General features: G+C 42.5%; 1 long non-coding RNA gene across 1 annotated transcript in view; it reads left to right on the forward strand.

The window, feature by feature from the left end:
- Positions 1-27,245, forward strand: part of LOC142660333 (uncharacterized) — an 84,426-nt gene that overhangs the window by 32,000 nt on the left and 25,181 nt on the right. Inside the window, exon 2 of the long non-coding RNA XR_012850463.1 lies at positions 15,483-15,580. This is a non-coding gene — a long non-coding RNA (uncharacterized LOC142660333). The remainder of the gene's footprint in view (positions 1-15,482; positions 15,581-27,245) is intronic.

The raw sequence follows: 27,245 nt of genomic DNA on the forward strand, positions 1-27,245 counted from the left end.
AAGTGACATACACTTCTTTTTACGATGCTTTTTTTTATGTGGCCGTTTTTTAAATCAATGGGATTGAAAAACGTCTGAAAATAGCCTGTGTGAACATACCCTAATAAAAGTTCTCCCACAATATTAACCACAAAAGGAAGTACAGCTGCATCTGAGCACATTAAATATTGATAAATCCCCTGGCCCAGACGGCATTCATCCACGAGCATTCAGGGAATTGAGCTCAGTAATTGATAGAACGTTATATCTCATCTTCTTCGACTCTCTTGTAACAGCATCAGTGCCACAGGAATGGAAGACGGCTGATGTTGTATCAATATTTAAGAAGGTAGAAAATGGTAACTACTGTCCAGTAAGTCTAACATCTGTGGTATGTAAAATATTTGATGGTATTCTAAGAGATGAACTGCAATAGTATATAGCGAAGAATAAACTAATAATTAATAACCAGCATAGATTCATGAGGACAGGTCGTGCCTAACCAACATGTTCGGTTTCTATGAGGAGGTAAGTGCAAATGTCTAATTTCCATTGTGGGTTTTCCCCTTTGAATTCAATGGGGAGGCAAAATCCGCAACAGAAAGCCAAGCATTGTGACTTTTGCGGCGTAATTGCAGCGTTTACGCCGCAAAAATCGCAATGCCGGAAGAAATACAAAAATCATACTTACCCAGAACACCCTCCTCCTTCCTGCAGGCTGGCCTCCTGGGATGACGTTGTTTCCCATGTGACCTATAAAAAAATAAATAAAATACATATGTAAACTCTGCAAAGTGCAAGTGCCTGAACAATAAATGCAGCAGCCCTATATTGACAAGTGTCGAGTTAGAGAAAGCAATTAACCCCTTCCCGACATTTCACGTATCCATACCTCAGGTAGGGGAAGTATGGAACGGGCTCACGGAGTGAACCCGCTCCATACGATGCCGGTGTCGGCTGTTTGTTACAGCCGACACTTCAGAGTAACGAGCGGCATCGCGCTCGAGCGTGATCTCGCTAGTTTAACTCGTTAAATGCTGCAGTCAATAGCAACCGCAGCATTTAAATGGTTAGAAAGAGGGGGCGAACCCCTCTAACAGCTCATTGGCGCCCCCCGCAACGCAATCGCGGGGGGGGGGGGGGCGATGGTTGCTATGGCTGCCTGGGGGCCTAATAAAGGCCCCCAGGTCCGCCATCTTTGTGCACCTCCGGCAGGGCTTGTGATTGGCTGCAGCGGTGACATGGATGAAACGTCATCCCTGGCGGCCGGACAGGAGGAAAGTAAGTATGAACTATGAAAAAAAATAAAAATATTTCATTCAAATTGTATTTTCCGAGCGCCGAGCATGGTACTGTCCAGGGTGCTGAAAGAGTTACCGCCGATCAGTGCAACCCATTAACTCTTTCAGCACCCTGGACAGTACCATGCTCGGTGTTCGGAAACGGAAACACGGAGTGCACACGGCCGCTAAAACGGGCACACGGATCCGTCAAAAATGGCCGTGAAAACGGTGTCTGAAATGTGCACGAGGCCTTAATAGATGGCTGTCAGAATCACGATATACTGCAATAGTATTGCAGTATATCGTGCAAGCGCTCTAACGATCGTTGGTTGAAGTCCCCTAGGGGGACTAATAAAAAAAAGTAGAAAGGAGTTAAATAAAGTTGTTATTTTTTATGTAAAAAAAATAAATAAAAAAATAAACATAACTGGTATTGCCGCATCCGTAAAAGTCTGAAATATTACAATATATCATTATTTAACCCGCACGGTGAACGCCATAAAAAAAAAAAATTGTAAACGCCAGAATCTCTATATTTTTTTTTTGGTCACCTAATCTCCCACAAAAAAATTAAATAAAAAGTGATCAAAATGTCGCATGTACACTAAAATGGTATTATTAAAAACGACAGCTTATCCAACAAAAAAATAAGCCCTCATACCACTTTATCGACGGAAAAATAAAAAAGTTATGGCTCTCGGAATTTGGCGACACAAAATAAATTTTCTTTTTTACACTTCGGTTTTTACTTGCAAAAGTTGTAAAATATAGAAAAAAACTATATATATTTGGTATCGCCGTAATTGTATTGACCCACAGAATAAAGCGAACATGTTGTTTTAATTGCACAGTGAATTCTGTAAAAACGGCGCGCAAAAAAACATAGAGGAATCGCTGTTTTTTTCATTTTCTACCCCACAAATAATTTTTTTCCCATTTCCTAGTACATTATATGGCAAAATAAATGGTGCTACAAAAAACTACAACTCATCCCACAAAAATCAAGCCCTCAAAGGACTTTATCGACGAGAAAATAAAGAAGTTATGGCTTTTGGAACGTGGGGAGGGGCTGCGGCGGGAAGGGGTTAAACTAGACAGGCACAAAAAGGAGGACAGAATACAGACCAAAAGAGGGGGACCCTGATCCCCAACACGCGTTTCGCCACTTTCTTCGTCCGGGGGTCTTAACCCAGCTATCTTAAGGGAGGGTATATAAAGGAAGTCTGGCCAATTGTAACATCCCCACACATGTGGTAACAAACGATACTGATGACTAGCACCATCCCCTGTAATTATACTTAAAGTGTCCTCACGTGATTACTGACATGATGTCAATGGGCGCGGTGGTATTGCTGGATGTAAACAGCACAGTGTAGAGGCAGCATGGTGTAGATTACGGTGGCGTCCATAGTGTGGGCGTGGCCACCATGCTGCCTCTACAGTGTGCTGTTTACATCCAGCAATACCACCGTGCCCATTGACATAATGCACTTTGCTGTGTTTACCCATGTATTTTTATTTTTTTCTTCTATAGGAGGTTTTTAGTATTTACATGTGGGGATAATTGTATCATGGATTTGTCGTTCCACTCTATATTCTGTATTTTATCTTGTATCTAATAAAGATGTTTTATTTTGCATTACACTGGCTATCTTGCCTGTATTTTGTGATAGGAGTATTCCTCAAAAAGTGGTTGACAAATCAGACTTGCAGGATGGAGCCTTGTCCTAGGCCAATTTTTTTACATTTCCATCGTAAATTTTTCATCCGATTGAGATGTGGACTTTTTGCTGGCCGTGTCATTGAGTTGTTATGCCTTTCATGAAGAAAAGCTTTAAGGCTGGGTTCACACGACCAATTTTCAGACGTAAACGAGGCGTATTATGCCTCGATTTACGCCTGAAAATACGGTTACAATACGTCGGCAAACATCTGCCCATTCATTTCAATGGGTTTGCCGACGTACTGTGCCGACGACCTGTCATTTATGCGTCGTCGTTTGACAGCTGTCAAACGACGACGCGTAAAATGACTGCCTCGTCAAAGAAGTGCAGGACACTTCTTTGGACGTAATTTGAGCCGTTTTTCATTGAATTCAATGAAGAACAGCTCAAATTTACGGCCGTCAAAGACGCTGTAAAGGATCTGCCAGGCACAACTTCTGTGTATATGCCCATAGGTAATCAGTCTGCACCTGAGTCTATGCCTCTGAGACTGACTCCATCTTCCACCACTCAGGATGGCAGGCTTAGGAGTGGGAGAGCCTATCGCAGCCTGGCCAGACGGAGCTAGCTCCCGCCCTCTGTCTATTTATACCTGCCTTTCCTGTTCCTCCTTTGCTTGTGATTCTTCTCGTGTGGTTTCCTGGCCCAGCTACAGCTTCTGACTATTTGATCCTGCTCCATACTGACCCTGGCTTACTGACTACTCTCCTGCTCTGCGTTTGATACCTCGTTCACTCCTGGTTTGACTCGGCTCGTTCACCACTCTTGTTGCTCACAGTGTTGCCGTGGGCAACTGCCCCATTTCCCTTAGCCTTGTGTACCTTGTCTGTTTGTCTCGTGCACTTACTGAGCGTAGGGACCGCCGCCCAGTTGTACCCCGTCGCCTAGGGAGGGTCGTTGCAAGTAGGCCGGGGTCAGAGTGGCGGGTAGATTAGGGCTCACTTGTCCGTTTCCCTACCCCCATCATTACAGACGCCTCGCAAAATACAAGGACGAGCAATTACGTCTGAAACGACGCACCTGTTTTCTCCTGAAAACAGTCTGTAATTTCAGATGTAAAAGGCAGCTATCGTGTGCACATACCCTAACACTCTTTGCTCTGAGCAAGATGCATTATCATCCAGAAAAATTACTTCATCACCAAGCCTATTTTTTATCGCTATAATGAGAAAAAGTGTCCAAAATGTCTAGGGGCACCTGTGCCTTGACTGTTGAAGTAAGGATTGACATCTTCCCAGGTCCTTTACCTGAGATGCTACGCCATATTAGAAATGATTGGTGACATTTAATAGATTTCTTCAAGCAGTTATCTTTCTATACTCCTCAACATTAAAACTGCAACACTAAGAAGGGCGAGCCGTAAGGTTATGTTAATCGAGGAAGTAGCAGGTGTCACAAAGATCTGCAAATGATCACATTTTCAAACACCGAGCTCCGATCTGTGGCATGTGGGGGAGGCATAAAAACCAGATTAAAAGCAAAGTTGTGTAACCACATGAAACCTCAAAAATCGGATCAAGTGGTGTGGGTTGATTGTGCGATCCTCCTGTTCGTTGATGTGCCAGTTATCACCACTTGTCGCAAACTTAGTGGCACAGAATCCTTTAACTGAGAGACCTTGGTTTATCACTCTGGCAGGTTGTTACGCACCTAGGCCGAGATGTCAGCACTGTTCAACGTTGCGTGCCCCAGAGGTTGGAAGAACTACAACAAACATGAATTGCAGTAAGAGATGCGCGGAGGCAAACCTCTGCACAGATGGATCGCCTGATTGGAAGAATGGCATGTAGTAATCCATTCTGTACTGCAAGTGAAATTGCATATTACATCCCAAGCCTAAGGCAGCAACCAGTGTCGACACAAACCATTACAAGATGTTTGCACGACATTGGGCTATGAGTCAGACTTCCAGCTACAGGTGTTCCATTGACCGCACGCTACCGCTCTCAAAAGCTATCATGGTGCACAGCAAGACGAAAATGGAGACTGGATGAGTACCGCTTTTGTTTCGGATGCAATGATAGCCAGAGATTGGTCTAGAGACCAAGTGGGCAACGCCATGAAGAGGCCTTCACAAGAGAATGTCACACCGTTCCTACCCCCAGGATTATGGTGTGGGGTGGTATAATGTACAGTAATCAGACCGCTCTAGTCTTCATTTCAGGTACACTAACAGTTCGGAGTTACATTGATTTGGTCGTGGAATCAGTGGTACAGCCATTTCTTCAAAGTGTCCTAGAAGCCATTTTTCAACAGGACAACGCCAGGGGGCATGTTGCTTGTGCTACTGTGAACAGCCTGTGTGGCCTAGAACGTGCTACCATGGCCTGCATGGCACTCATACTCGACACTGAATAAATCAAGATGTTTGGAAGAATTTGTTTCCATTTTTTTTTATCATTTGCATATCATTAACATGTTTATCGATCCCGTGATTTCCACAATTCCAAAACTTTTGTTTATATTTGCACCACATTTTACACACAGCTGACTGGGAACAACCAACATTTTTTGCCATACTCTGTGTTGGTTTTGTATCTTGAAGGAGTTTTAGGCTGGATTGCCACACAACTTTTTTGTGGCGTTTACGTTCGCATGTTCACTGCGGTTTTTTAAGGTAAAAAAACGCTGCGGTCAGCTGTTACCTTAAAGTCTATAGTAAATTATTATAAAGTCTGCACACAAAGTGTTTTGGTTTGTGTCGTTTTTGTGGCGTCTTTGGGTTCAGTGGCGTTTTTCATTTTTTAAATGCTCTCAGTATAGCGTTTTTTTACGAGTTTTTCTCATAGGCTTCTCTATAGGACAAATCCACAGTGTTGTAATTTCATAGAATGTTTTAAAACAATTTCACTATGCATGGCTAAGTAAATCAAGTGGGTTGTTTAAAAGATAAATCTTCATTAACCCCTGTTGATCCAGAAGCAGGTAAAACTCTAGAAAGCTATAGTGCGTTTTGCCTTACAGTGGAAATAATCCATGAATGCTTAATGGCAATTGGACAGATCTCTGGGTCAACATTCTACATTGTTTATACCAGTAAACGATCATGCACATGGGCATATTATGGGTCCATACAAGTTCCAAGTTGTGAAATGTTAAAATATGGCACCTATAGAAGTGTATGGGTACCTTCACATGAGGCACAAAAATCTGCCAAATATCTGTGGTGAATCCGCCGCAAAATCTGCATGTTACACATGCAGATTTTGTTGCGGAATATGTTGTGGATTTCACCCCTCTCATTAAAAGGAATGCAATCCACATTGAAAATCCACAACAGCAGTTTTTAAAATACACACGGCAGGTCAATTTCCGTGCGGAAAACTTCTGCAGCATGCAGATAAGATTTGACGAAAATTCATCTACATAGTTGGTACTGTATTATGTTGCCATTTTTTGCATCCGCAAATCCAGTAGAAAAATCTGTATAATTTCCGCCCCATGTGCCTATACGGCCTCACAAATTTGGTAGATCAATATATTTCTATGAGAAATTATAATTTTGTCACAAGTGATTGACAAATGTTAGATTTGCAGGTTTTTTTAATGCGGTTTCAACCGCACCTCAACGTCAACCTCAACGCCTAAATATATCCTGAAAGGTATATGACCAAAAAAGCTAGCCTATGTTCCCTGCCAAATGTAGATATGATTGACTGGATCAGTTTCTGGGTTTTGGGTGATTTCTTTTATAGATGCCCCCCTACAAAAATGCATTGTTCCTACAGATTTTTACATCATGCGTTTTTAAACAACACATTTGTATACAAGTCCTTTAAGAGAAACATCAACAGCTTATAAAGGTGGCCACTGCCATTCTGTCCTGTACGTAATGCCAAGGAGGATGGGGCATGATATTGCTTTGAGCTTCAGGATCTCAGGGTCTTTTGGATGTCCTTGTCGGTTCAGCACCCTGTATTGTTCTGCCATTGTGTTTGAACAGTGTTTTTTTTTAACATTCCTAAGCCTTTTATCCACTACTAAAATAAATGACATCAGAATAACCCCAAGGCTACGATCATACACTGGGCTGCACATATTAAAATCACAGTGTGAGCCCCGCTGGCGACATAACATCCACACACAAGGGTGTAACAAAAGTTAGGTTTTAGCAGGGATCCCCAGTGATTAGCTACTGGTTTGGTGGAATAGAATCACAATGAATAGACCATTCTGTGCCTTTAAAAAAAATATATTTTTTAAAAAGTATTTTTCGCAGTAGTGTATTAACAGGATTTTTTTTTTAAATCTCCTTTTACTACCATGTAAAACCATAAAACACACGGAACGTGGTGCATTTCAGCAGTCCCATAGATTGCTGTGTCAGGAACAGTATTCCCTGCTACGGATAATAAATGAATACTTTGCATATCAATTTTATTACAGTAGACATTGATACATAAAGTATATTATTACATTGTGTAACTTTTCATAATACAATAAATAAGATTTATTCATGATTCCGGAATGAAAACACTTTAATGTTACTATTTTTTCGTAAACATGCACGTTCAACTTGGCCGAGCATGCATGTCGTTTCTGTAAGATGACAAGAAGCTGCCAGACACATCTGGTGCCTCTTATCTCCACAGTGGAATAGGGGATCACAGGGGATAAAATCCAAACTGTCCATAGAGTGGATGGGAGATGGGGAACGTCAGACTGTCCTTATACACATCACTTCATTGGGAAATACCTTTGAAAATGAGGAAGATCCTTCAAGAAATGTCCAATGTATATCCAGCTAGTATATCCAGCTGTATACAGGCACAGCAGTAAAAAAGAGGGAACTGGAAACAGGGTGGGGATGTAACAATGCAAATTCATTCCAATTTGGTTAAAAATCCCCGTGGACCCAGTAATGGCCGGCATTATTGGTTATCACCTTGGGAATCCACCATCTGTTAGGCTAAATGCACACGTTTGTATTTCGTGGTCAGTAAACAAGGGATCCGCAAAATGCGGACAGCACACTGATGGCATCCGTGTGCTGCCCGTGGGTTTCATGTCGCTATACACTTGAATAGGTGAGACCGACACGGTAGTGTGCATGGGGCCATAGAAATGAATGGCCCAGTGTGCTATCAGGATAGAACACTGACGAAAACAATGGCCGTGTGCACGTAGCCTTAGATGACAGGAGAATAAAGTATTATAATAAGTCACAGAAGAGGGCAAATCAGGGATGTCAATTTCAACCCCCCCCCCCCCCCTGTAAAATGAATCTCTGCCTTCGAAGTCACTTTAACCGGGAAATTGTATAAGGATCAAATTCCTAATATGTGCCTACTGGATTTTGCTATGTTCGGACTGCATTCACACACCGCTTTTTGAGGCGTTTTCTGCTGTGCTTTTAGTGGTGTTTTTATTCAGGTGTTTTTAGCCAAATTTATGGCTGGCTAATATTTTGTAATTCACAGTATGTCTCAAATCCGCAGTGGAAAAATCTTCTACATGAGAATAACCCACAACAAATCTACCTCGTCTGAACATGGCCTTAATCTATCGGAAACTATAAATATCTCTACCTAATGGGCTATATTTATCCAGACTGTCTAACAGAAAAACTGACTTTATTGCCTATAGCAACCAATCAGAGCTCAGCTTTTATTTCTTAAACTGCTCCGAAAAAATGAAAGCTGAATTGCAATTGGTGGCTATGGGCAACAAGGACAGTTCATCTGTTAGGAGAAAAAAGAGGGGGCCAAATTGTCTAATAAAACCAACAGGTTTCTACGTGAGCGTTTTAAGGATTATAAGCGCTCACCTCGTCTGGTTGTGCATGCTAGGTACAACACTAGTGTGTGCGTTCGAATAGTAAGTTGTCAGCTGCTGCTATCCCCGACCGGCGGGTGATGGATCACCTCCGCTTATTATCAAGAATACATTCCAACAAGGAAGCAAAGAAAAATGGGAATTTCCAGAAAAAAGCTGCTGATATCCAGAGGGTTTAGGTCCTGTTCACACTGAGTTTTTTGCCACGGTTTTTGCCACGGAAACCGCGTTGGAAACCGTGACAAAAAATGTCCGACATCGCCTCGGGAGGCTGAAGCGTCTTTTTCCCGCGAGCAGAAAAAACGCTCGTGGGGAAAAGAAGCGACATGCCCTTTCTTCGGGCGTTTCCGTCTCTGACCTCCCATTGACATCAATGGGAGACAGAGAAAGCGTTTTTCGCAGCTTTTTTTGGCTCAATGCCCACGGCCGAAAAACGCCACTCCGTCAGGAATTTTGAGGCAGATTTTGACCTGTCGGCACTTTCTTTGCCGCGTTTTTTGAAGCGTTTCTCGCTGCGTTTTTCAGCTATGGCCATTGAGCACCGCAGGCAAAAAAACGCAGCGAAAAACACTGTCTCTGCCTCCCATTGGTTTCAATGGGAGGTCAGAGACGGAACCACAGGAAGAAAGAGCATATCACTTTTTTTCCAGCAAGAGGATTTTCCCGCTCACAGGAAAAAAAACACCTCCGCCTCCCATTGAAATCAATGGGAGGCGATTTTGGCAGTTTTTTGGCGCGGTTTCTGTTGCGTTTTCCGCATTAAAATCAGCGCCATAAAACTCTGTGTGAAGTGGGCCTAAGACAGTTTTGTTAAATGAGATCTTAAGCGTATCTTGACCATATTGCAGATGTTCTGGGTATGATGTTTTTCATGGTGCTTAAATCCATAGACTTTAATAGTTTTGTTTTTTTTTATATAGAGTATGTCTCATGTCTCAAAAAAAATTTGTCCAAAAAAATACATATTAAAAACTCCAGTAAAATGCCATATAAAACCCATACAAATGTAGAAAATGAAATCGATTTCTGCTGTTTTCTTGTATTATCCAAGTCTTCCCCTCCTCATAAAGATAGTGATAGGGTAACAGCTATATATTAGGCAATTGCTTATAAGAAATTTCCGTCAAGAAGTTGTTATATGGAGACAACCCATGTTCAAAAAGAACCCAAGCGTGGGTCCTCCCTCTCTGATGTCCATATTCCCTAATAGGTCATATGGAGAGGAATTTTCCTGAAGGATTGACCCTTTTAATGCAATAAAGTCGTTTATAATGTGGGGCTTCACTTTAAGGGTAGGTTCACACGGCAACGCCAATTACGTCTGAAATTACGGAGCTGTTTTCAGGCGAGTGCACGCGTTTTTCGTGGCGTCTTTTACGGACGTAACTGTAGCTGGTTTTGGAGTCAATGAAAAACGGCTCCATTTACGTCCCAAGAAGTGACATGCACTTCTTTGAGGCGGGTGTCTTTTTACGCGCCGTCTTCTGACAGCGGCGCGTAAAAAAAAAATCCCGCCTGCGGTTTGGAGACGTTTTTTCAGCCGCAATTCGAGGCGTAAAATGCCTGAGTTACGTCCGTAAATAGGGCGTGTGAACATACCCTAAGTTGTAAAATATATGTCTATTCGTATTACTTAGTATTCTCTTTTAGAATTTTCATTGACATTTTGTTGCGTTTTTCCATATATTCCTACCTAGTATATTATATCAGTTTTTCCTAATTGCTGTTCCTCCCAATCATTTTTCTTATCTGAACGCATTCCTCACGGACGTTACTGACACATAATCTTACTGTGTATTAAATCTATTTTCAAAGATTAATTTAAAAGATCCAGCTGTGAGTGGGAAATTGAGATGTTCATGTAATCTACCAGAGCTTCCAGATCTAAAATTAGACCACATACCATTCAGCTGAAGACTTGGAACGGCGATGTGTTAGTTATTACTGTCATATTCCACAGTCATCCTGCTCATTCCATGTAAGGGGAAGACCGAATGTGGTTACATAAGATTCTTATAGGGAATCAAAAATAATGTACAGCAGAATTAGGCCCCATGCACACGAACGTGCTTTTGCCGCCGCAATTCCCCCGAAAATCCACGGGAGAATTGCGGCCCCATTCATTTCTATGGGCCCATGCACACTGTCCAGGCTCATAGAAAATAATGGACGCGGCCATGTGCACGGCCCGCGATTTGACACTCTGCAGCCGGCCGACCTGAAAACCACGGCCGTGCGCATGGCTACGGTCGTGTGCATGAGGCCTTATTCATTTCTAATGACATTATACTTGCTTATTTTTGAGACATGACATCAGGGAGACTCCAGGAAGCGATGAATTAAGCGGTGCACACATGTTTTTTACCATATGCCCTGCCCATTTGACTCCCTTCATCACACCTAAAAATGAATACGGACCCTGTCCAGAGGTGTTCAACCCATTCTGGTCTGATGGCCACATTGTCAGATTGTACCACTCCAAGGGGCCGCACTAAAACTTTAAAAGGTCTCCCCACCTGGGATGTTTATGGCATATTGACTTTAAATGCCATAATGTCTGGAAGGTGGGGTTCCAATTTTTAGGGTATTTTGCAACTCCATTAACTGCAATGGAGAAAATAGCATGAATGCATGGCCACGTCTCCACTGAGGGGCTGTGAATGACAGAGGGATACAAAGGGCACCAAAGAGAGAATACCAGTCATGCACTGTCTCTTCAGGCCTGTGCTAGGCATAACCCAAGAAGACATTCACACAATAGTGCAAAAAAGATGGCCATTAAAAACTGATCAACTGTTAGTTTTTCATGGACATTTTGCATCAGTGTGTCTCCAAATCTCCATCCATTTCCAGTCCGTCTGTCCGTTTTTAATAGGCCATTTGTCATCCATTTTTCATGGCCGTTAAAAAACGGATGGATTTCATTTGTCAGGGTTTTTTTTGTCCAAACCCCGTGAAAACACCACAGTGCCCATGATGATAGTGCCACAGTGGCCACATAGTGCGAGCGCCCGCATGGTGCCACAGTGCCCACATAGTGCCAGTGCCCACATAGTGCAACACTGCCAACGTATAAAGTGCCATAGGTCCGCATATAAAGTGCCAGCGCCCACATAGTGCCACATTGCCTGTGTTGATAGTGCTATACACAGTGCTTATGTAGATAATTCCACATTGTACCCTCTCGATTGTGCCACAGTGCCCAAGTAGATAGTACCAGATCTGCCTTGAAGATAGCCCCACACACCTCCTTGGATAGCGCCACCCCCCCCTGTAGATAGCGCCACACCCCCTTGTAGATAGCACCACACCCCCCTTGTAGATAGCACCACACCCCACCGAGTAGATTATCCCCCCTGTAGATAGCGCCATTCGGGCTCCCTCTAGGATCGGAATCCCCAGCCAGAGCGTTGCCGACGCTCTAGCCGTGGATTCTCCTGGAGGAACCCCTGATGACACTGTCCATTTTCCATGGCCAGAGCATCAGCAATGATCTGGCCTGTTTTTCTGCTCCTGGAGGAGCCCCAGGCGTCACTATCCATATATGGACAGTGACGTCAGGGGCTCCTTCTGGAGCAGAATCCTCAGCCAGAACTTTACCTGATGCTCTGGCCTAGGATTCCGTTCCTGGAGGAACCCCTGACATGACTGTCCATTTATGGGTAGCGATGCCAAGGGCTCCTCCAGGAGCGGAATCCCCGGCTTGAGAAGCCGTGTTTTGAACAAATACAGATACCAGTCAATAGATTCCAGAATATTACAACTAGCCTTGTTGCCTATAGCAACCAATCAGAGCTCAGCTTTCATTTCTTAAGCTGCTCTTGAAAAAAGAAAGTTGCACTGTGATTGGTTGCTTTGAGCAACTGAAACTGAAAATTATGAAATGAGTAAAGTTGGGCTCATGCAATACAAAAATACAAAAAATTTTTGTGAAACACAGAAGACCATCTCTTGTGTTCATTGACAGTATGCAGAGATTTTATTTACAAGACCTTGCCTTCTCAATTAACAGGATCACTCCTAAATTGCTCCTGTGAAGGGAGCTATTCAATGAATAGATAAACTTTGTGAAATTGATGTAAGGTTCCTTCACACAAGGTTTTTCTTCTGCATTTTAAAATGCGCTTAAAAACCATCAGCAGTTTGAAGCATTTTTTTTATGGTGTTTTTTTTTAGTTTAGTGTCATTTTGTTCATGCATTTTTCTAGGTCTTTTTGAAGAGACGTAATAGCATGTCATTGTGTAGGGGGTGGTGATGTTTGGAGCGGGCTCACCCGCTGAGCGGGTGTCTGCTGTGTATTACAGCTGACACCCGGGACTAACGGACAGAAACAACAATAGCGCTGCTCCTGGACATTTAACCCCTTAGATGCTGTGATCAATCACAATCGCAGCATCTAAGACATTAGAAAGACGGTTTCTTCCTCGTAAATGTAGTAAAACATAAAAAAAACTAAATAAATTTGGTATTGCTGTAATCGTATTAAACGGTAGAATAAAGTTAACATGCCATTTTTACCGTATGGTGAAAGCCGTAAAAACGAAACCCCTCAAAAGATTGAGGAATCACAGTTTTTTTCCTATTCCACCCCACAAAGATTTTTTTCCCCAATACATTATATGGTACAATAAATGGTGCCGTAAAAAACTACAACTCGTCCAGCAAAAAACAAGCCCACATATGGCTTTATCGATGGAAAAATAAAAAAGTTATGGCTTTTGGGAGGTAGGGAGGAAAAAATTAAAACGAAAATCCCAAAAATGCCTGTGACGGGAAAGGGTTAAGAAGCATATGAAGAAAAACGCCTGAGAAAAGCTTTACCTAGAGGAGGCTGCGTTTCAACAAAAATGCCACTAATACGCCACAAACCAAAACACTATTTATGTACGGAGACATTTCAATATTTTGCTATTCACTTTTAACTTACGTCTGGCCACAGCAAACCCCAAATCACAATCACTATGAAAAACGCTGCCAAACTATGTGAAACTGTCCGAAAAGTGATTCCATAATACATAAGAGAGGGTTTAGAGGTAAACCTTGGCTTTAAAGGATAATTCCACTTTCAATCAACCGTATGAATATAAAAGCGGGATAAATATTTACAATTGCAACATACTAAAGCCTGATTTTTAAATAGGACTTATCACTTATTAATACAAGCAATGAGGTTCAATGCCAGGCTGTACTTGACAAGCGTAAGGCTGGGTTCACACAGAGTTTTTGGCAGGCAGAAAATCGGCCTTAGGGCGGATTCACACAAACGTGATTTACGTCCGTGCAGCCCGCGTGGTTTTCACGCGGGTCGCACGGACCTATGCAAGTCTATGGGGCAGTGCAGACTGTCCGTGATTTTTGCGCAGCGTGAGTCCGCTGCGTAAAACTCACGACATGTTCTATATTTGAGCGTTTTTCGCGCATCACGCACCCATTGAAGTCAATGGGTGAGTGAAAATCACGCGCACCACACGGAAGCACTTCCGTGGGACGCGCGTGATTCGCGCAACAGCAGTAAAATAATGAATGTAAACAGAAAAGCACCACGTGACATGCACTTGTTTTTACAAGGCTTTTTTTTATGCGCCGTTTTTTCAAACGGCTGCGTAAAAAAAAAAACCTTGTTGGAACGAAACACCGATTTTTCCTATTGAAATCAATAGGTAGCTGTTTGGAGGCGCTCAGCTTCCATTTTATCAGCTGTTTTTTGGTGCGTTTACGGCCCGAAAAACAGCTGAAAATAAGCCGTGTGAACTTACCCTCAGGGTACATAATCTCTACCTGATAAGAAAATGCAGTCTTGAAATTGGCAATATTTACCGAATACACATTATATAGGAGGCAAAAGTGGTGATTGTCTTTACATTAGTTCCCACATCACGTTTCCCCTGGAATCCTATTCAAATCAAAGTGATGCTGAGTTGAACCTTAGCAGAGAAGGTTACATAATTTATGAGTGCGTAATCTTAGTAACTTGGCTTCACGTCTCTCCCATGTTCTCTCTTCTCATATTCTTAAGGTGTGTAAGCTGGAGGATTTAAACAAATATTTCTTGGTTACTCAAGAATGATATGTAGTATGTATTTAATTCCAAGAATAATATAAAGAATGTTTGTATTTTCAACTCCATGGGAACTGTAACTAGTGATCATTTACCTGTAGTATCAACTTACATATTGTAAATTTTTATTATTTTTATACTTGCAATATTTGTATATATAGTCGACTACGCTATTGATCCCCCCAAAATGACGGACACAAACGGAAACCATTTGCACCAGATCCGTCACATTTGAAATCAATGGTGATGCAAATGGAAACCTATGGTTTCTGTTTGTTTCAGTCAGGGCTCCGTTCTGACGAAAAGCTTCGACGGAACGCCAGAACGGAACCCTGATGCAGATGTGAACGAAGCCTTAGGTATCCAAAGGATATGAAATAAATCCATGTATCTCACATGAAATCTAAATTATTTTTAGCTATTTTACCAACACCGCACAAAATTACAAAATGCATCTAGTCACTAAAAGGTTAAAAATGTTGGTCTAAGGCAGTCGCTGCAGTGCAAGTCTGGAAACTCATTTAAACAGCTGTCTTAATGTGTATCCATACTCTAGCGGTGTTAGCTCTGCTGTATTACTTGTCAATGTCATCCACATATTTCAGGTATTCAGTGAATATACAAACCGTTTTATGTTGTGACAAAACTCCTCTCTGTTACAGACGTGTCAAACTTACGCCCGTAATTCCCGCATTGCATAATGGCCGAGGCAGTCGACTCTCTGTGATTTCAACATTCTCGTCCTTAATAAAACGACAAGGTAGGATTTGCTGAAACATCATGCGCAGTACTTGCTTTTTAGATATAAGGAACTAAAGACTGGACGCTCACATTTAATGAATATATAGCGATCAGCCAGAACATTAAAACCACCTGCCCAATATTGTGTCGTTTCCTCTCATGCCGCCAAAACAGCTCTGCCTCTGACCCGTCAAGGCATGGGCTCCACAAGACCTCTGAAGGTTCCTGTAGGATCTGACACCAAGACGTTATCAGGAGATCCTTTATGTCCTGTAAGTTGTGAGGTGCGGCCTCCATGGATCGGACTTGTTTTTCCAGCACATCCCACAGATACTTGATTAGATTGAGATCTGTGGAATTTAGGGGCCAAGTCAACACCTTGAACTCTTGGTCATGTTCCTCAAACCATTCCTGAACAACAGTGTAGCAGAGCGCATTTTCCTTCTGAAAGAGACCACTGCTATGAGGGAATATCATTGCTATAAAGGGGTGTACTTGGTCTGCAACTATGTTGAGGTAGATGGTACCTGTCAAAGTAACATCCACACGAATGCCAGGACCCAAGGTTTCCCAGCAGAACATTGCCTCCGCCGGCTTGTCTTTTATCCATAGTGCATCCTGGTGCCATCTCTTCTATAGGTAAGTGACGCACACGCACCCGGTCAGCTAAATTATATTGTAGAGAACGTGATTCATCAGACCAGGACACCTTCTTCCATTGCTCCATTTTCCAGTTCTGATGCTCACATAAGGTGGATGGGGTAACCAGCACTGGAATGTACTGTCGAGTTTCTTCAAGATTGAGAAGAAAATAAAGACCCACGCCTGATATTGTATTATTTTACACGTAACACGCCATACTGTATAAAAGCAATTGCACTTACAAGATCCACAAGGGAATTAGAGATGCCATAATAAAAGGTATCTCGGGTTCCTCAGGAGTCTCTAGTTCCCAAACGCAGACATGTAGCACGGTGCATGCGCACCTGGCTCTCCAGGCAGTGTTGGGTGTTGTTGTTCGATGACACCAGAAGCCGGACAGTGTATTTATCCGAAGGTGGAGTATGTATTTAACAAAAGGTGAAGGGAACTTTATTGTAGTCCATAATAATGGCTAGATCTGAGCTGCTGATACACAGTTGTAAAGACATGGTTTTCACTAAAATTAGCCACATCTAACTTGAACAGAAGTATGATCACAAACTGCTGTCAAAATGATAACTAGGCCAAGTTCACACGTTGCGTGAATACTGTGGTTTTTCCCAAACGTATTTTGTCGTGGAAAATCCGCAGCATGATACAGTAGCAGAAGAGTGGATGAGATTAGAACAAATATCATCCACACGCTGCGTAAGTAATAAGCGGAAAAGACGGTCAGAAACTGACATGGGGTGCAGTTTTTATAATACGCAGCATGTCAATTGTATTTGCGTAATCGCTGATTCTTTTTTTGGGGGTTTTTCCCATTTAATTCAATGGGGAGACAAAACCCACAACAAATAGCAGATGTTGCAATTTTTGCGGCGGAAGAGCTGCAATTCCACCGCAAAAAAAGAAACTCAGGAAAAAAACAACTCTTTTTCCGCTGAAAATGTTGCTTTTTCATATTTGACAGGTAATTCAGACGTTGTGGATATCACAGCAGACTTGCTGCAGATTTCAGCCTTTGCAATGCAAATGCTGAAATCCGCAGTGAAATTCCGCTTCTTCTCCGCAATATAATGTGCATGCTGCGGAGGGAAAATTCTACACCGCAGCCTAATTTTCACACAGTTATTTCCCTGCAACGTCTGAACTTAAGTTTCCTAAATATGTATAGAAACAAATGTAAAAAACGGCTGCTGCAGAATTCCACTGCGGACTGTCCGCAGCGGAATTCAACAGCAATTCTGCCACGTCTGAATGTGCCCTAATACTTACCCAGAATCAGATGGAATAAAACGTCATCCCAGGGCTGCGGATCATCAGGACGTCGGAGGGATGCGCCGCCATGGTAAGCATAGCCATTTATATTTTTGCATTGCAGGATTTCAACAACGGACATTCCGGGCGAAAAACTGCACCACATTTTGGTGTGGTCTTCCGGCCAGAATTCCCTGCGGGCAACAGGGCGGATACACTCTGTACCTTTTGCGCAGCATATTTGCTCTGTGTGAATTTAGCCTTTGGGCTTGTATTTACTGAAGTCCCGTACATTTCCAGTACATAGATGATGTAAATCACTCATAAGTGCCCATGTGACTCATAGCACATATACATCTCTAAAAAAGGTACAGTGATATCCACACTCATTCGTAGTGTAGTATGGAGCTGTTTAAGAAATGAAGGGGAAGCAGCACTCGCCAGAGTGCCAAGAGTCGGACCCCCACTGATCTAATATTTATGGCCTATACTGAAGATGGGCCATCACTTTTATTTCACCGGAAAACCCCTTTAATGTCGTGGCTGGTCGATGAATATTATGTGTAAGAAAAGTGCATTAAGACATGATTATTGAACAGAATAAAGTGTAGTCTCCAACATTTGAAAATGGAAAAGAGGTTTGACATGGCTGAGTGAAAGAAAGCAGTAAACAATGCAAAAGGCGCCACAGCAATGTGATAGCAGTATGTGTAGTTTATTCAATTCAGTCAATTTGGTCGAATTGGCAAACAAGCACCACTGCCCCCACGGCAAAGATCCCACAGTGTCAGACTGGGGTACCCTGGGTCCAGTAGAGATAATAATTCCCACCCTCCAATAATACAGAACAAGTCGACTTGTAATTCCATCATAAACTTTGTACGCACATGACATCTCATTAATAAGGTCAAATTTGTGAATCAACCCATAAGAAATAGACCATAGTGGCAAGTGATTGTCTCCAAAGTCAGTCCCAAATGGTGTTATATTATGCTGGACCTTTGGAGCCCATTACTATGTCAGAGCCCGTTGCACCGGAGGATCTCATCGTATGACCTTAACTTTACACCATATATTACAATGTGTGAGCCCATAATTGCAAAAATTTATACCCGGAGAACTGCTTTAAGTCAATGTTTACCATTAAGCATATGGAAACCAGTTTAGAAACATACTAAGATATAGCACAATCCATAAGTAACCACTTAATCCATAAAGGGGTTGACTGGACACAGATAACTGATGACCTATCTACAGGATTGGTCATCAGTATATGATCGATGGAGGTCCAACACCCAGTCCCCGCACCGATCAGCTGCTCCGGCTGCCTCCAGGCGCTGGATGTTATGCAGTGTATGCAGAGTACGGAGCCGGAAGTAGATGACTTCGTACACTGCATAGCGGCTGGGCTGCAGAACTGCAGCTCTGCTCCTATTTATGTGAATAGGGGCAGATTATGATCTGCTCCCCATCGATCATATACTGATGACCTATCCTGTGGATAGGTCATTAGATGTCCGTGCCTGGACAACCCCTTTAAATAGGAACAGATCTTTAAATAAACTCTGCATAGATCAATAGTATAAGTAAATATAAGAAGAGAGGGGAAAACTGATTAAAAAAAAATGCAGAATACAAGTGATATAATGGCCAATAAAGAGTGTTATACCTCATGTACACACATATGACAGCTTACTCTGAAAAGTCACCTGAATGGTTATGTGCGCTTTAATGGATACACCTAGCTCTAGGCAGACAATGTATTGCAGGGGAAGACAAATGCTTTCATGACATGTGATTTCAAGATATTATGTAAGAAGATTGGCACCTTCCTCTCAAGGATTACAGTGCAGTGATCGTTCCAGGATCCTTCACTTAGTAATCCTATATTTACATATTAGACTTGAATCAACAAATGTGAAAAAGTTTTAGATTTCATCCAATTATTGTTTTAAGATTTAAAAAAACAAAAGACGTAGCAATTAAATCATCAGCCCTTTATTCTTCTCTACCTGAATTAATTTAATTAAAAGAAAGGGAACGATATGTTCAGTGCCAACTGAGGAAAAATACTTGTTCAGCGTCTATTATTGAATGAAAAATATGACCAGATGGTGCAGCAAGTAAATACCTGACATTAACAAATATGAAAAATATAGGACTCCGCTCTATGAGTAACTTACATATTACTTTAAGCAAACAACTCATTAAATTCAAAAGGTTGATAAGACTGTCACACTTATTTGTCACCTTTCCTATTGTAGAGTGGATGACAAATGCATAAAGTGGTCGTCAGTTTTTCCAAATAACTTTTTTACAGTGAAATCAATGGGATGATGGTGGCAAAAATGTAAAATCATCTGTGACATTTACCATTTTGATCTGGTGTCCCATTGACTTCATTATTAAAAACTGTGACTGACATATGGATGGCTTTGTTAGTGCCGACAAGGTCTTTCGCCACAATGGATGACTGACGGATGACATATTCAGCAGAAATTTATTTTATTAAATTCAAGAGGTTACATGTTGATGTCCATTTCTGACCATCTGAGGTCAAAAGATGGTCCAAATGGGCCCAAACAGTAGACAAGTGTAAATACAGCCTAAAACCAGTCTCAGATGGCCGTAATGGGGTCGTAGTTTAGCATTCCTATAACAGCCGCAATACCTGGACCTCCAGGAGTTCTACTGAACCGAACTTAGACCACGATGATCTAACGTCAGCAGAATCGCAGATTTCAGTCATCTGAAACTGGCCTAAGGCCTCATGCACACTTCCATCACCGTTTTATCGGCCGTTTTTGACGGATCCGTGTGTCTGTTTTTGTTTCCGTTTTACACAGACGTTGTGCTTTCGTTTGGCTTCCGTTTAAAAATGAAGGTAAACTTCATTTGAACTTGTCACATGTCCCAGGAAACAGCCATAGAAAGGTTACAAGAAGTTTTTGGTGATGTTTTCTGAGGCTTTCAGAGCATAGAGAACAGTTTGAGATTACTCTGCTTGGCTTGCTTTGTTTTTTTTGGATTTTTGGAGTGAAATGTGTGCACTTACTTACTTATCTTGTGATGCTGGGCACTAGTTCCCTGCTGCCATTTGTGCGTCAAAAGCTCCAGGGCAAGTTCCTCCCACGCGGCGGCCTTTTTATAGTGGTCGTGGTAGCATTCTGCCCGCGTCTCCCATAGTTCTGGGTGATCATGCACCAATGCTATGAGTCTCTCCACATCCATCTTCAGGAATGAATGTGTACTGAAGTCTGTGAGTCTGTGAACTTTGACTCACCCAGCCGTTGCTATGGCAATGGATCCGTCAAAAACGGACGGCACACGGAAGCCTTGACTGATCCATTGACTTCTATGGGCCACACGGTCACTGAATCACTGACCAAAGTAGGACATGCTCTACTTTTGACGGAACGGAACAACGGATCCGTTTAAATAACTGAAGTGTGCATGGGCCCATTGAAATGAATGTGTTCAGGGTGCTATCAGTGACAAAAACGGATAGCACCCTGAAGGAAAAGACTGAAGTGGGCATGAAGCCTAAGGCCTTATTCACACGACAGTAAAAAACGGCCGTGTGATGGTCGTCCTTTTAACGGCCTTCACATGGCCGTTTTCAGAACAATGATATTCTATGGGTGCATTCACACGGCTGTTTTTTTAACGGCCCGTAAATAATGGCCATCAAAAAATAGGACATGTCCAATTTTTGGGCCGTTTTAACGGCCTGACGGCCCCCATAGAAGTCAATGGATCCGTTTTTAACGGCTGTCAATACATGTAACAACCGTTAAAAACGGATCTGTTACATGGGGATTGGCAAGGGAACTACTAGTTCTCTTGCTGGCTGTCGTTGGCATACTCACTGTTGCAGCGCTTCTTCAGGTATGGTCACTCGTCTTCACGGGTTTGAAGGCGCCTCGATGACGCCATCGCCCCGTCGCGCTGCCTTGCCAGATCCCGTGCAGACGAGTGACCACACCTGAAGAAGACAAGAGACAGCGCTGCACCCATGAGTATGTAGGCAATGATCTATAGGGAGGCTGGTGTGGCACGATCTACAGGGAGGCTGGTGTGGCACGATCTACAGGGAGGCTGGTGTGGCACGATCTACAGGGAGGCTGGTGTGGCACCATCTACAGGGAGGCTGGTGTGGCACCATCTACAGGGAGGCTGGTGTTGCACCATCTACAGGGAGGCTGGTGTGGCACCATCTACAGGAAGGCTGGTGTGGCACCATCTACAGGGGGGCTGGTGTTGCACCATCTACAGGGAGGCTGGTGTGGCATCATCTACAGGGAGGCTGGTATGGCACCATCTACAGGGAGGCTGGTGTGGCACCATCTACAGGGAGGCTGGTATGGCACCATCTACAGGGAGGCTGGTATGGCACCATCTACAGGGAGGCTGGTGTGGCACCATCTACAGGGAGGCTGGTGTGGCATCATCTACAGGGAGGCTGGTGTGGCATCATCTACAGGGAGGCTGGTGTGGCATCATCTACAGGGAGACTGGTGTGGCATGAAAAACTGATGCAAAACGGATATCACACGGCCATTAAAAACGGACAGACGGACTAGAAATGGGTGAAAATTTAGAGACAGACTGATGCAGTTTTTAATGGACATTTTTTTTCACTGTCGTGTGAATAAGGCCTAAGGCCCCATGCACACGAACGTAAAAACGCCCGTAATCACGGGCTGTAATTACGGCCCATAATTACGGGCCCATAGACTTCTATTGGCCACGGGTACCTCCCCATATGCTTACGGGAAGGTGCCCGTGCCGTTGAAAAATATAGAACATGTCCTATTTCAGGCCGTAATTATGGCACGGGCAGGCCCATAGAAGTCTATGGGGCTCCCGTAATTACGGGTGACTACGTGTGTGCACCCGTAATTACGGGAGCGTTGCTAGGCGACGTCAGTGTATAGTCACCGTCCAGGGTGTTGAAAGAGTTAAACAATCGGCAGTAACTCTTTCAGCACCAGGGACAGTGGCTACCGATCACAATATAGATAAAGCTGTAAAAAAAAAAAGACGTTCATACTTACCCAGAACTCCCTGCTTCTTCCTCCAGTCCGGCCTTCTGGGATGACGTTACAGCCCATGTGACCGCTGCAGCGGTCACATGGACTGCCGCGTCATCCAGGGAGGTCGGACTGGATGTCAAGAGAGGGACGCGTCACCAAGACAACGGCCGGGTAAGTATGAATTTCTTTTACTTTTATTCTGCACTGATAGTGAGAAGGGCTGACGATTACTGCAGTGCAATTTTGCAGCGAAAACGTGCCTGTAAATACGGGTGGAATACTGGTGACACCGGACCCGTATTTACGGGCACGGGTCCGTAAATACTGGTGCAATACGGGTCGAATACGTGTGACCAAGGACCCGTATTTACGCCAGTATTTACGGGAGGACAAAAATACGTTCGTGTGCATGAGGCCTAAGAGAGGTGCAGCTTTCTCACTTACTGCTGCTGTGACTTTGTCTTATCCTGTACATATTTTAGGTGAACGGCAAAAACTTGGAAGTTTGATTGATAGTCTAAACACATCTTGGCGTGAAGGCAATAATGTCTTCTATAGCCAGTCATATACTGAGGGACTCCAACACTATGAATTGGGCAATTCACACTTCTTCCTTCTCCCCTAACTCCAGTCCATTTAAAGCAATTGTATCCGATAAAGAATGTTTTGGATATTTATTGGAGTTATGATGGAACCATCCATCAGGATTTAATTTTAAAAGGGTCTACTGTCTGGTAACTTCAGATTACATAGAATCCAGTAGAAACCATGTCTGATGAACATTGTAGCCACTGATATTACCAGATAAGGCATAAAGAAGATCATACAAGTTGTGAAAAACCATCAACAAGCTTTCATCAAAATCCTTTGGACTGTTGGGAGTTGTCCAACAATATGATCAAACTGGAACTCTTTCCTCCAAATTGGCTCTCTTCCCTCTATCCAGCAAAGACATTGCCAAGTGCCTGCAGATATTTATCAACTTGTGAGGCTCTTCTGTAAATGAGAGAGTACTTCATAGACAAGACTTGAAGAACATGATATTACAAAACTGCTCTATTTGCAAGCCCCAAACATGTACGAGAGGTAGAACTGCAACAGTATTAGAAAGTCTATCTTTTTTTTTTCCATGTAAAAGTTTATGACCCCTTCAAAGGAACACTAAACAATTAGTCAGCATACAAAGCCATACAGAGGTATAGTAAAGTCCCCATGCACTTGTATGGGCACACTAATATGGCTTTGTAAAAAAACCAAAAACAGAGCCATAATACGGCCATGTGCATGAGACCTTATAGGAAAAGTTTATACTATCATTTACACATATGTGTATAAATCTTTAGGTGAACCTTTCCTAAATATATAACCTTAAAATAAGTCAAAATATTCTGAGAAAAGTAGTATATTTTTCCCTTTATTTGCATTCTCATTGTAGCAGTCCAATGAGAAATTCTAAATAACCCAAAGCTCCTGTTCCTTCTATTCTCATTAAAGGAAGTTCCATCTGGCATCTAATTTCCCAGTGGATTCTTTTCTTCTATTTTAGATCAGAATATGAACAGTTCGAATATATGGGATTATTAACCAGATTTTAAGGCAAAGGAGAAAACGAAGTTATTATAGGGCAAATACAAAGTCTTTGGAGCTTAGTAATTGTCCTTTGCTTTCGATACTATAATAAAGGTTCCTTCCTGAGTGCCGTTGTTTTGCCTTAAGATTTATATAATTAGACACAAGTCCTCAAGAGTCTAAACTGTATAAATATGTTACAGCGACAGTGAGAAAGCATTGTCACCCAGTGTGAACATGCACTTTATAACCTTAAAATAGGTAAATGTTCCTGACCAATACCTGCTGGAGCAGTGTAACCTTGTGGGAAGAAAGCTATTGCTGGAAAATTAGCACTGCCATATTTTTCAAATGATGAAGGTGTGAGTTCAGCCATTTTTCCATTCTTTTTATATACATATACCTCATTAAAGTAAGTATCTTTGACATTCATGTCTCCATCTTGCAAGGGAGGTCACCGTATTTGACATCCACCAATAATGCAATAGTCTTTCTTGCTACGAAAAGGATTCTCAAAATAGCTATAGCACGGGTTCCACTAGATGAAATTAACTTCTTATCGCCCAATAGACACATTTTCGTGTCCTGTGGTATATAGGTCCCATCAGGGATACAATATTGTTCCAAAAGAGAAACAATTTGGGGCATCTCCATGTCATGCGAAGCCAATCATATTTTGGCCCCCGACACTTTGGACACTCATCTGTGGTTCTTTTACCAATTTTCTTTACAAATTTAGTAGTTAAGTATAACCTGTGTACAAACATAAATTGCGTGATTCTGCTGTTATGATTGACCAAAACTTTAGGAATAAAATTATATATCTGCCCCCATTGCTGAGAGGAGGTATAACCAATATCCTATTCCAATTTTATTGTGAAGGAAAAGTGATCGCTGTCGAGTCTGAACCTAGTGACACTCTATATATAGTCGATGTAATACCTTTTATTTTATCTACTGAGGTTTTTCAATTAAAGGTGCTCATATCAAGGGTGGAAGAGAGATAATTGTTTTTATCTGAATTTCTGTGTCTATTATGGTTAGATAAGTTTAGATCAGAACTGAAAATTTGAAGCGACTTTGTTAAAAAATTATTTATGTTTTTTTTTTTTTTTCTTCTCCTCCCTTGGGGCACATGGGGTGGGTAGAGGGAGGGTAGGGGATGAGTAAACATTTATTATCATAACATATCATAAGGTATTGAAGAGATTTGATTATTGTGGAGCCTTGGACTACACCACTTCTCCAATATGTAACTGCATTAGTTTTCTCTTTTCAAAATTGTTATTGTTTTTACAAGAATAGAATGGGTAAAACCAACTAATGTTATCATAAAATACAAGTAAAACAGATCTTGATAACATCGCCTGAATGGGCAGCAGACGTAATACATATAAAACAATCTTCTATATAATATATACATAGCATAACATAGAATTTACAACCACAGAATTTGGTTGTAATACAACTGAAACACAGAGGAGAACGGTGGTAGAAAGTTAAGGGAATAAGGGAGAAAATTCCTCACCCTAGAGACAGGGAGAGATAAGAGGAGAAGAAGAGGAAGAGAAAAGGAGGAAAAAAGAGGGAGGAGAGGATAAGAGATTTCAACCTGAAGGGCCATACGCCAGCAACGAACATGGTGAACCCCTAGATCAGAGTTGGATCATGGAAGATAGGGTCATCGATAGATGGGTTTAAGAAATCCAAGGAAGCCATATTTTTTCTAAACGGGTTGTCGTATTATTCAGGAGACTAGAGAGATATTCGTTGACCATACAGTTATCTAATCTGGATTTAACAGTGGAGAATGGTAGAGTAGGGTATTTTTCACGCTTGAGCTATGGTCTGCTTTGCTGCCAGAAGGAGAAAAGTGAAGAGTTTGAATTGTAAGCCTGTAAGTCCCAGCGGTCGAAGGTGAAACAGTTCTGTCCAGGGGTCCCAGCTTACTGGGGTGTGGAAGACAGCGTGGGTAAGGTTGAAAATTCTAACCCAAAGGCGAACAACCCTGAGGCAGGTCCACCGGGCATGTAACAAGTCCCCTTTCTCTGGGCAACCATGGAAGCAAGAAGCAGGGTACCCCAGGACAGAATGTGCGATCCGACCAGGGACAAGGTACAAGTGAGAGAGAACTTTGTATGCTGATTCCATGGTCGTGATATTGGCGGAACAATGGGAGATCACATCCCAGGAAGAGGACAAATCAGGTGTCAGATATTGTACGATTGTAGAATGAAATAGTAGATAGTATGATGGAATTTTCATTCGCTATTATGCTAATTTCAGGGTATGGTTGGACTTAGTCTACATATTTTTTCCAAAGAAACTCAGATGGCTTAGAACATAAAGAAGGCCCAGACGAATACTGGAGTCATTTGTCTTTTGCTCGCAGCTACCCTGTCCCCTCCTCAACAGGAGGAGGTGTCTGGCGTGCTCTGTAGCGGTAAATCGCTCTACACTCATACAGCGTGGGGTTTTCTCGTTCCACAGGTACAAATCTTCAGAGACATGGTCGGGAGTTACAGAAACAGCGTAACTTGCTGAGCTACTCTGTTTCTGTAGCTCCAATAGTAGTATCATGCGTAGCATGCGAGCTATGCTGTTTCCATAACTACTATTCAGTTATATGGGACATATTGAGCTCAAAAGAGGGGAGCCACGCAGATCTGAAGATGTATCTGAAGCTATAATAGTTATAGCTTCATGCGCTGCTACGCTTTTTCCATAACTAATATTCAGTTCTATGGGAGTTACGAAAACAGTGTAGCTCAGCGAGTTACACTGTTTCCGTAACTCCTGACCATGTAATCAATACGTGGCCGGGAGGCAGCATGAGTACAAAAAATCTAGAACGGGGTTTAGCGGGCCACCTTCTAGAGACTGGTGCGCAGTGGCGGATTAAGAAGACCATGGGCCCTGGGCTGTTACCCAAACTTGGGCCCCCCTTCTCCACCACCACCCTGCCGCGCCGTAACTATTGCTAACACTACCTAAACACTAGTACACAAAGTAGGCACATTATGCACAAAGTACACACAGTACACAAAGTACGCACATTATGCACAATGTATGCACATTATGCACAAAGTACAGACATTATGCACAAAGTACACACAGTACACAAAGTACGCACATTATGCACAAAGTACGCACATTATGCACAAAGTACACAAAGTA

The sequence above is a fragment of the Rhinoderma darwinii genome, chromosome 9, assembly GCF_050947455.1.
Source record: "Rhinoderma darwinii isolate aRhiDar2 chromosome 9, aRhiDar2.hap1, whole genome shotgun sequence".
NCBI lineage: Eukaryota > Metazoa > Chordata > Amphibia > Anura > Rhinodermatidae > Rhinoderma > Rhinoderma darwinii.